General features: G+C 39.7%; 1 pseudogene; it reads right to left on the bottom strand.

The window, feature by feature from the left end:
- Positions 1 to 6,687: 6,687 nt before the first annotated feature.
- LOC131506067 (calcyclin-binding protein-like) lies at positions 6,688 to 7,636 on the bottom strand (annotated as a pseudogene).
- Between the last annotated feature and the right edge of the window lie 3,177 nt (positions 7,637 to 10,813).

Here is a 10,813-nt window from a genome sequence, read left to right as displayed (position 1 = left end):
GCATCTCCTGTCATCAGTTCCGACATACAAAACTTCTCACCAGAGGCCTTGCCAATCCTGTGAGGAGCTCTAGACCTGGGTTGGACTTTCAGACTTATCCCAAGTTGCGACAAGTTGTCCAGGCCTTTGTACCCCTGCATTGACTAGTCACTGAATTCAGTCTGCTGCCCCTGTCCCCCACCTGCAGGAGAAGGTGTCACTTTTGGTGAAGCATCTACCTTCAGCCTGAAACCCCCAAAGAGATGCAGCTGTGAGCTATGACAAGCCAGCACTCCTGGCAGCTAGGGGAATGAGTGCTTCAGTCCAGAACAGGAATATGGTTGGTACATCACAGCATCCACCACAGTAACATACATTTGAGAAATGATTAATAGAAGGCCTATAGTTTGGGGAGAGTGGAGGAGTAGAGGATTTTGTTTTTTAACTGACTTAATGACACTCTAGCTCAAACCAGCTGAAGCCATTTCCATAGAGCTAATAAAAATAAACTCAGGTGATGAGACATAGTCTCTAAGTTGTCACTGAATCTCTCTCAAGGCAGGACACCTTCTCCAGATACTTTCTTTACTTTTATGAAGAACTAGAGAAATTGGATTGCACATTGGAGGCCTAAAAGTGCAAAGCCAGCTCACAGATGTATTTTGATGGGTACCCAGTATTTCTAAAAATCAGATTAGTTGCAAACAGTTAAAACCAATAAATCTCACAAAAATCAGACCATTTACTTCTCTTGAAAAAAAGATCTAGAAACACTGGTCAAACAAGAGTACATTCTCAGGAATAGACTTCTTTCTCCCCTTTGTTCCACTCAATGTCTGGAACCCCAGCGAACCCGGCCAGTCTCCTGGTAAAGGCACTTTTGATGGCCTGTGGCATAACAGATTTAAGTTGGCAGAGGTTCGGGTTGCAGTAAGTTTGCACCACTGAGCAACTGAGAGCCTGCAGTATATTTTTTATTTCCTGGAGTTTCAGAACATCACTAGAATTTGCAAATACCTTAATCCACTGAATTCTTCTTGACCCTTTATCTCCAAAGGTCAACCATGTGAACAGACAGTCTGGGACAACTATGCCCACAGTGAAAAGAAGACCTTGTAACTTATCAGCCAACCCAGACTATCCACTTTTGGATGCAGCTGTAAACAGAAATGAATTATTCTATGCCCCATAAGGCTGGCTTCCAGATTAGATATTTTTAAGTTTCACCCAGATCATAATCCTACCCTACCATTCAATATTAAAAGCTATTTTCTAAGGACTTGGCCATTTTAAATGTGTGTATCTTTACCTAAAGAATATCCCATAGAATAATCCTCCTGCTCATTTACTCCAAAGCATATTATGGCATTCGGATCCCCAAGAATCATAAATCTCTTGCAGAATATGTAGAATGGACCAATGAACTTTGTGTGACCATCTGCTCAAATAGACAGCAAGCACCCTGACAAAAGGGAATATAAGTATTAAGAGCAATCACACCTAGATGACCGGACAACCAAATAAGGAAAGCAGAAGTTTCCTATCACTCACACCAGGGACTCACAAGCAACCACCTTAAGGTTGGGGGTGGGGGACAGGGGATAGTAGTAACTTTCATTTCTAACAAAATATTGTACTGTCTTTTCCCCCCAGCACCCAAGAAAGACATCAAGTCTAAACCTTGATTACAGTCTATAACACAAATCTGATATGACCAGCACTCCAAAAGCAAACCATCTATATGAAAACCCCGAAAACCTTTAATCACAGGGGATCAGCTAGAGGGTTCCGAATAATCGTCCTTTTTTTGGCAGTAATGGGTTTGGTGACAGCAAGCAGAACAAAGGGAAAGAGGGGATGGTGACAGCCTGGGAAGAACAAGCTGAATGCTGAGGTAAGAAGGTTCCTAACATTGGACACTCTCCAATGATAAGATAAATCCATCTCACTGGCGTCTTGTGGGAATGAGGTAATCAAAATTATGCTATGGCTTATTATGCATAGAATGATGAACAGATGTTTTCACTCTCCTCTGAAGAGCCAACAAGTAGGGAAGGGCACACGCTGCAGCACAAAGGATGTAACTGTGTTTGTGCATCCACGACACCTACTGAAGCCAAATCTCTCGGGAACAGAGTCAGGATTTGGCATCTTTAGCAAGCACCAGAGGTGAATCAAATAGAGATGGTCTTCACACCATATTTACATAAACCCTGAACATAAGTGAACCAGAAGGAAGACCTTTCTAGAAGTCGGGAGTGAAGTGATAAAAGGGATTACCAAAGACACAGAACAGAAATCCTGATTAGTGGGGCGCCTGGGTGGCTCAGTCGGTTAAGCGGCCAACTTCGGCTCAGGTCATGATCTCACGGTCCGTGGGTTCGAGCCCCGCATCAGGCTCTGTGCTGAAAAGCTCAGAGCCTGGAGCCTGTTTCAGATTCTGTGTCTCCCTCTCTCTGACCCTCCCCCATTCATGCTCTGTCTCTCTGTGTCTCAAAAATAAATAAATGTTTAAAAAAAAAAAAAAAAAGAAATCCTGATTAGTGACCTGTACATAGTTCTGGGAGACACAACAAGGGAAGTTTAAGGCAAAAGTGTTATTTTTTTTTAGAATAAAACCTCACTGGCTATATCAGCAGGAGGTCAAGAAGTAAACACTAGAGTGGAAAGAGGTCTAAACTGAGCTTCCTGGGAAGTGCCGGTCTCCCACCAGCTCTAACTGGCAGAGTAAACTTCCACAATTGCTTTACTCTACACTTCTTTAGGTACAGTTTTCTTCATAAATAAAATGAGATTAGGGGCGCCTGGGTGGCGCAGTCGGTTAAGCGTCCGACTTCAGCCAGGTCACGATCTCGCGGTCCGTGAGTTCGAGCCCCGTGTCAGGCTCTGGGCTGATGGCTCGGAGCCTGGAGCCTGTTTCCGATTCTGTGTCTCCCTCTCTCTCTGCCCCTCCCCCGTTCATGCTCTGTCTCTCTCTGTCCAAAAATAAATAAAAAACGTTGAAAAAAAAAATTTTTTTTTAAATAAAATGAGATTAGCCTAGAATTTCTAGGTGCCCCTAGATTTATTTTCAGAGAGACAGAGATGGCACAAGTGGGAGAGGGACAGAGAGAGACAGAGGGAGAGAGAGAATCCCAAGCAGGCTCCTTGCTGTCAACACAAGGCCTAGTGTGGGGCTCAAACTCACCACACTCCGAGATCATGACCTGAGCCTAAAGCAAAAGTCGGATGCTTAACTGCCTAAGCCACCTGGGTGCCCCAGTTTTCTATTGCTTTATAACAAATTACCACAAACTCAGTGACTTTATTTTATTTAACGTTTATTTTTGAGACAGAGCATGAACGGGGGAGGGTCAGAGAGAGAGGAAGACACAGAATCTGAAACAGGCTCCAGGCTCTGAGCAGTCAGCACAGAGCCCAACGCGGGGCTCAAACTCACAGACCACGAGATCATAACCTGAGCTGAAGTCGGACCCTTAAACCGACTGAGCCACCCAGGGGCCCCTCCACAAACTCAGTGACTTTAAACACAGGTTTACTATCTCACCATTTCTGGAAGCTAGAAGTCCAGGCCTAGCAAAGCTCATAGTGTCACACCAGGCTGAGACCAAGATGTCAGCCTGGACTGTTTTTTTTCCTAACCTAGAGGTCAGAGTCTTCCTCTGTTATAGACTCAACTTTGTCCCCAAAGAATTCCTACATTGAAGTTCTCACCCCTGGTGTGACTGTATTTGAAGAATGAAACTTTAGGGAGGTAATTAAGCTTAAATGCTATCATAGGGTACAGTCCTCATCTGATAGGGCTGGTGTTCTTCTAAGAGGAAGAGGCAACAGGAACCTCTCAGTTGCTCTCTGCCCTCCACCCCTCACTATCCCAAATGCCCATATGAAGAAACAATGAGAAGGCAGCCATCTGCAGGCCAGGAAGAGAGACCTCACCAGAAACTAACCCTGCCAACATCATCATTTCCAGAACCATAAGGAAATACTTTTCTGTCATTTAAGACACCCAGTCTGTGGCATCCTGTTATGGCAGCCCTACCAGGCTGATACATCTTTCAAGCCCACATGGTTGTGACAGAATTCAGTTTCTTGTGGTTGTAAGACTGAAGTCCTGGTTTCCTTGCTGGCTGTCAGCCAGAAGCTATTCTCACCTCCTACAATCCACCTGCATTCCTTGCCATGTAGTCCCTCATACCTTCAAGTTAGCAATAAAGAAGTTATTGCACAATGAATCTCCCTCATGCTTCAAATCTTTGACTTCCTCAGTCTCTAACCTATAGGCTCAGATTTTAAAAGCTCACTAAAATGGGGTGCCTGAATGACTCAGTCGTTAGGCATCTGATTTCAACTCAGGTCATGATCTCACAGTTTGTGAGTTCAAGCCCCGCATGGGGCTCTGTGCTTGGAGCTTGGATAACTCAGAGCTTGGAGCCCGCTTCAGATTCTGTGTCTGTCTGCTCCTCTACCACTTGCACTCTCTCGCATTGTCTCAAAAAATGAATAAGCATTAAAAAAAATTTTTCTTAAGCTCACTAAATGGACAATGTGATTACATCAGCTCCACCTAATAAACTATCCATTTTAAGGTCATTTAATTTGTGACCTACCTTAGTTACATTTGGAAGATCTCTGTAAGCACCACCAACATTAGTGCTTGATTCAACAGTTGAGAGAAGTTGTATGTACAACAGGGTCCAGCAATCTTGGGAGCCATATTAGAATTCTACCTACCACACCCCTTCAAATCAACTAAGTGCTAATGTTTTATAATTGTAGGATGTAAAGATTTTAATCACTCATTTCATAAGAGTACACATTTATAATGTCATGTTCCTGGCAAACCTGGACATATTACATTGTATCATCATAAAGTTTCTGGTTTTATATGTTTCCCCTTAAAATGTAATTTGTGGTCATTGTCTTTTTTTTTATAAGGAGATTAAATAGGGCTGTAATTAAAGTTTGTTTTAAAAACTTAAGAACAGGTAAAAAAATACACTTGGACTATTAACTTTCATCTATAGAAGAATAAAACTAAAGATAGTTTTTCAACATTTCTTTAGCTGAGAAGCTCTTTAATCAAGTGAAATCTTATACAGAAGTTCAAATAACAAGTAGGCTATTCCTCTGAAATGAAATGAGATCCCATTTGGCCCACACTAAAAATAGAGGCATATCTGTATGGAACAGAATCCTACTCCTTCACTTTACTGAAACTTTCAAGTTTAAAGACCATATACCTCATCTAAGCCTATGTATTAAAATCACTGGTAAAGTCAAGCCTAGAACTCAGATTTCCCACCTCTTGGTTTAATGGTCTTTACGGTTCAGCATGTGTAACAAACTGTAGTTCTCTCCCTGATCCTTTCTACCATGCAATAGTTGGAAAAGTGGAGTCAGCCCACTTCCAGGGATGAAATCCAATTGTGATTTCACAATTGGGGACAGTGGTCCCCTTACCTTTGCCACAGTTAATTGGTTAAGGTCAACTAGACCTAAACCACTTTTTGAGTAGTATATTTACTCATTTTTGAGATGGACATAGAGTAGGGGAGGGGCAGAGAGGGAGAGAGAGAATCCCAAGCAGACTCTGCAACATCATCATGAAGCCCAATGCAGGGCTTGAACCCACCAACCATGAGATCATGACCCAAGCTGAAACTAAGAGTTGGGCGCTTACCCAACTGAGCCACCCAAGTGCCCCACGAATAGTATTAAGTCAAAGGTAAATGATTCAGAAATGAGCACATTCAGGCCATTTATTCTTGAGGGTAAGTGAAGATCCCTCCCTCTTCTGAGAGAGTCAATAGAAGCCTGTCCTCACAAAGACTGATGCTTAGCTTTGACATATCTCAGTATCTAAATTGAGGTAATCAGTCCCTGGTCTCACTGTCCTCCAGGAGCAAAAGTAAATCATCACTGGAGAAAGAGAACACAGTCCAGAGCCCCAACTGCTCATTATAATTTTTTATATACTATATATAACATTTAATCTAAAATTAAAAGGCATCAAAAAGATAAGAATTACCTGAAAATTAAGGGTGGTGAAATTTAGGTGAAAATTAAGACAACAAAACAGACTCATAGGAAATCCAGACACTGAACTTATCAGACATAAAATTTAAAATAGCCCTGGCTGATGCATTCAATATAAAAAAGCAAAATGGAAACTTTCACAGCTGAAGAGGATTTAAAAAAATCAAATAGAAATTTAGAAACTGAAAAACACAGAATTAGTCAACTTAAGATAGAATTAAGGTCAAGAAGATAATTCAAAAGAAAATATCCAGTGGATATGAAGACTCAGTATCATCAGTTCTTCCCAACTTTGTCTATAGATGCAACATCATCCCAAACAAAATTTCAGCATTTTGTGGACAGGCTGATTTTAAAGTTTATGGAGAGGTAAAAGATCCAGAAGAGTCAAAACAATAATGAAAAAGAACAAAGCTGAAGGACTGACATTACCCAATGTCAAAATTTACTATAAAGCTACAGTAACCAAGTAAGTGTGGTATTAACAAAACTTTAAAAAATAAGTAACAGAATAGAGAGCCCTGATATAGGCCCACAGAAATATATTTAACTGATATTTTTACAAAGTAGCAAAGGCAATACAGTGGAGGGAAAAAAAAAGTTTTGTGTTTTTTTAATGCAAAAATCCAGGCTTTATTTTTACTTATTCTTACATTGGTGGGTGGTGATGTCAGGAACTTACAGGCAAACAAGAACTTGTTTTCTACCTCTTAGATGAACAAAAATACACACAATGTAGCATTATCATTAGGCAAGACTTGCTTTTTTACATTTCACACAAGAACACAGTATCCTTTTTTGAACGAAATGGCCAGATTACTAAGGAAATCACCTTTGGGGGAAGTGTTTAATAAGCATATTTAAATAAATCCTCCAGTAGGAAATGGAAGAATTCATTGCCTTTACTTAGAAGAAGGCTATGTAAGTAGTTATCTGTCAAATTTATCTCTGCAGCTAATAGTTCCTCACTGGAAAAGTCAGTATTTCCACATCACAGTCCCCAAAATGACTTTCAAGTCTCAAAATTCTGTGTCTCCTTTGGCTTGTTTCTCTCTTGATTCCACCCAGGCTTTAGTAATGGTTCACTTCATATCATCATCTCCATCTTCCTAAGTTTCTTTAGAACATTCATCAATCCCTCACTAGGATCTGTTTCAGTGTCATAGGAGGCCTTTTCTTTTTCTTTACATTTTTTCAACCTGAGTCAGGTAGTCCCACCACATGTTTTCAGCTTTCTTTAACTTTTTTTTTTGAACTGCCTTCCAGAGATGGTTTTCAAGAGATTGTTCACAATCATGGAGTAAAGCTCTTCCCATTTAATTTCTTTACCAAGAGATCAGAGGACCTCTCTGTGAAATGCACCTACACATTCTCAGTGGGGATTTGATGAACTCCAGTTAAGGTAATGTAGATTTTCACAAACTTATCTGACTGATCCCATCGGTAATTACTGATTTTCACTGTGTAGCCCATTATAACAGGGGCAATCACAGCATCTGGCTTTTCATGGTCAAGAAGTTCTGCTTTTCTCTCATTTCTGCTGGATCTTGTTCTTGATTTTTGTCCCAATCTTGGATTTTTCAGCCATAAGGGCATCACGTACTTTTTTTCTAGGGGCCTTTTCCAGCAGCACTTTCACCTCTTCTAGACCTTCCTGTAACTCTTCCAAAGCTGAAGCCACGGTCCGGCTGGGTCAGTCAAGGCCCCAGCTACAGCTGCTCAGGGAAGAGAACAGGAAACACCACCCAACCCACTCACTGGGATGCAGGTCCCACCCACGCCAGTCTCAGTACCCACAGCCCGTACGTGCATACTTGACCCTGTTCATCATTCAGCCCCAAGAAAGTCTTTTCAACAAATGGTGCTGGAACAACTAAATATCCACATACAAATAAATAAATCTATGCATAGACTTTATATACTTTTCACAAAAATTCACTCAAAATGGATCCTATGTCTACATGTTAAATGCAAAACTATAAAACTCCTAGAAGACAAAATAGGAGAAAACCTAGATGATCTCATATATGGGAATAAGGACTTAGATACAACACCAAACCCATGATCCATGAAAAATAACTGATGAGCTGGACTTCATTAAAATTAAAAACTTATGCTCCATGCAAGACACCAGCAAGGAAATGAGAAGACAGACCATAGAGCAGAAGAAAAGATTTATAAAAGATACTTCTGATAGGGGCCCGTGAGGGCTCAGTAAGTTAAGCATCCGACTTCAGCTCAGGTCATGATCTTATGGTTCGTGGGTTCAAGCCCTGCGTCGGGCTCTGTGCTGACGGGTGGGATCCCGGAGCCTGCTTCGGATTGTGTCTTCCTCTCTGCCCCTCCCCTGCTCACACTCGGTCTCTCTCAAAAATGAACATTAGAATATACAAAGAATTTTTAAAACTCAATAAAAACAACTTCAATTAAAAATGGGCCAAAGAGCTTAACAGCACCTCAGCAAAAAAAAAAAAAAAAAAAAAATTTATATATATATATATATATATATATACACACACACACACACACACACACACACACACACACAGATGGCAAATAAGCATATGAAAAGATACTCTACGTAGATCATCAGAGAAATGCAAATTAAAACAATGAGATAGGACTACACACTCATTACAGTGGCCAAAATCTGGAACAGCGACATCAAGTGCTGGCAAGGGCTTGGAGCAACAGGTGGGAATGCAAAATTGTACAGCCACTTTAGAAGACAGTTTAGTGGTTTCTTACAAAATCAAATATACTCTTACCATACAACCCAGCAATTGTGCTCCTTGATATTTACTCCAAGGAATTGAAGACTTATATGCACATAAAAACATGCACATGTACGTTTACAGCAGCTTTATTCATAGTTGCCAAAACTTAGAAGCAACAAAATGTTTTCCAGTAGGTAAACAGATAAAATGTGGCACACCCAGACAATGGAATATTCAGTGCTAGGAAGAAATTAGCTATCAAGCCATGAAAAAAAAACATGCAGGTAACTTAAATGCATGTTGCCAAAATGAAAAACAATCTGAGAAGTCTCCATACATATTATACCAACTATATGACATTCCAGAAGAGGCAAAACTATAGAGAAAGTAAAAAGATGAGTGGTTGCTAGGGAATGGGATGGGGTTAGAGGGTAAATAGGTAAAACACAGGATTTTTAGGGCAGTGAAAATACTTTGCATGATACTAGAAGATGCACAGATGTCATACATTTGTCTAAACCCATACAACACCAAGAGTGAACCCTAAGGTAAACTATAGACTTTAAGTGTGTCACATAATGATGTGTCATTGTAGGTACATCAGTGTAACAAATGTACCACTCTAGTTCAGGTTGTTGATAATGGAGGAGGCCATGCGTTCATAGGGGCAAAGGGATATATGAGAAATCTGCCTTCCGCTCAATTTTGCTGTGAACTCAAAATGGTCTGTCTGTCTGTCTCTCTCTCTCTCTCTCTCTCTCTCACACACACACACACACACACACACACACACACACACACACACGTTTTAAAAAAGAAATATCTGAAATGAATCAGAAAAAAAAAAAGAAAAAAATCTCAACAGTTTAAGACCAAAGGAGTACAAAAAATACGTAACACATGTAATTAGGCTCCTGGGGCGCGGGGGGGGGGGGGGAGAAAGAATGGGAATAAAGCAATATTTAGAGTGATACTGCTACAAATTTTCCAAAAATAAAAGATATCAAACCACAGATTCAAAAGATATTATAAATACCAAGTAGGATAAATACCAGGAAAATCTTATTGGGGTACATCAGAGTAAGATGTACCTAGTTTATTTACAGAACTAAAACTGCTAAAAAAAAAAAAAAAAAAAAAAAAAAAAAAAAAAAAAAATCAAAGGTTTAAAAAAGAAAACAATTTTTAAAGCAGCCAATATAAAAACATTAAAGATTACTTTCAAAATACAAACAATGACTTGCAAAAACTTTTCAAAAGAAATAATGAAAGCCAGCAGATAATGGAATAATATCCTCAAAGTACTTTAAAATTCTATATACAATAAAAATACCTTTCAAAGGTAAAAATTCAATAAATCCATCATCAAAAACAGAGAACTTAGCACCAGCAGATCTACAAAAGAGGAGGAGCGAATGAAAGAGAAAAGAACTTAAAAGGGATTGGAAAAATATAAAAGACTATAATAGATTTAAAGACAAATATTTAAGTAATTACAATAAATTAGCTTGACTAAATAGTCCAATTAAGAGGCAAACATTGATAGATTTGAAAAACAAAAAACTAAACTCAATTCTGTATTTGTTTTAAATTTTATTAATGTTTATTTTTGAGAGAGACAGAGACAGAATGCGAGTGGGTTAGGGGCAGAGAGAGAGGGAGACACAGAATCCGAAAGCAGCCTCCAGGCTCTGAGCTGTCAGCACAGAGCCCGACGCAGGCCACAAACTCACAAGTTGTGAGATCATGACCTGAGCCGAAGTCAGATGCTCAACTGACTGAGCCACCGAGGCGCCCCAATTCTGTATTTTTTACAGAAGACATGCCTTAAATACAAAGGGCCTAAAGTAAAAAACTGAAAAAAGATATCCTATACAAAACACTAACCAAAAGAGTTTGTGTACCTATACTAATATCACACAAAGTAAACTTTTTGGCAAGAAGCATTATTGTAAGATGAGGAGGGACATTTCATAATGATAGAAGTACCATTTTGGCACAAAGTTAGAACAATTTTAAACGTGTATACATCTACCAATATAACCTAAAAATGAAATAACTGTTGACAAAATCAGAAG

The sequence above is a fragment of the Neofelis nebulosa genome, chromosome 3 (assembly GCF_028018385.1).
Source record: "Neofelis nebulosa isolate mNeoNeb1 chromosome 3, mNeoNeb1.pri, whole genome shotgun sequence".
Taxonomy (NCBI): Eukaryota; Metazoa; Chordata; class Mammalia; order Carnivora; family Felidae; genus Neofelis; species Neofelis nebulosa.
This window is presented reverse-complemented; position numbering and strand designations above follow the sequence as displayed.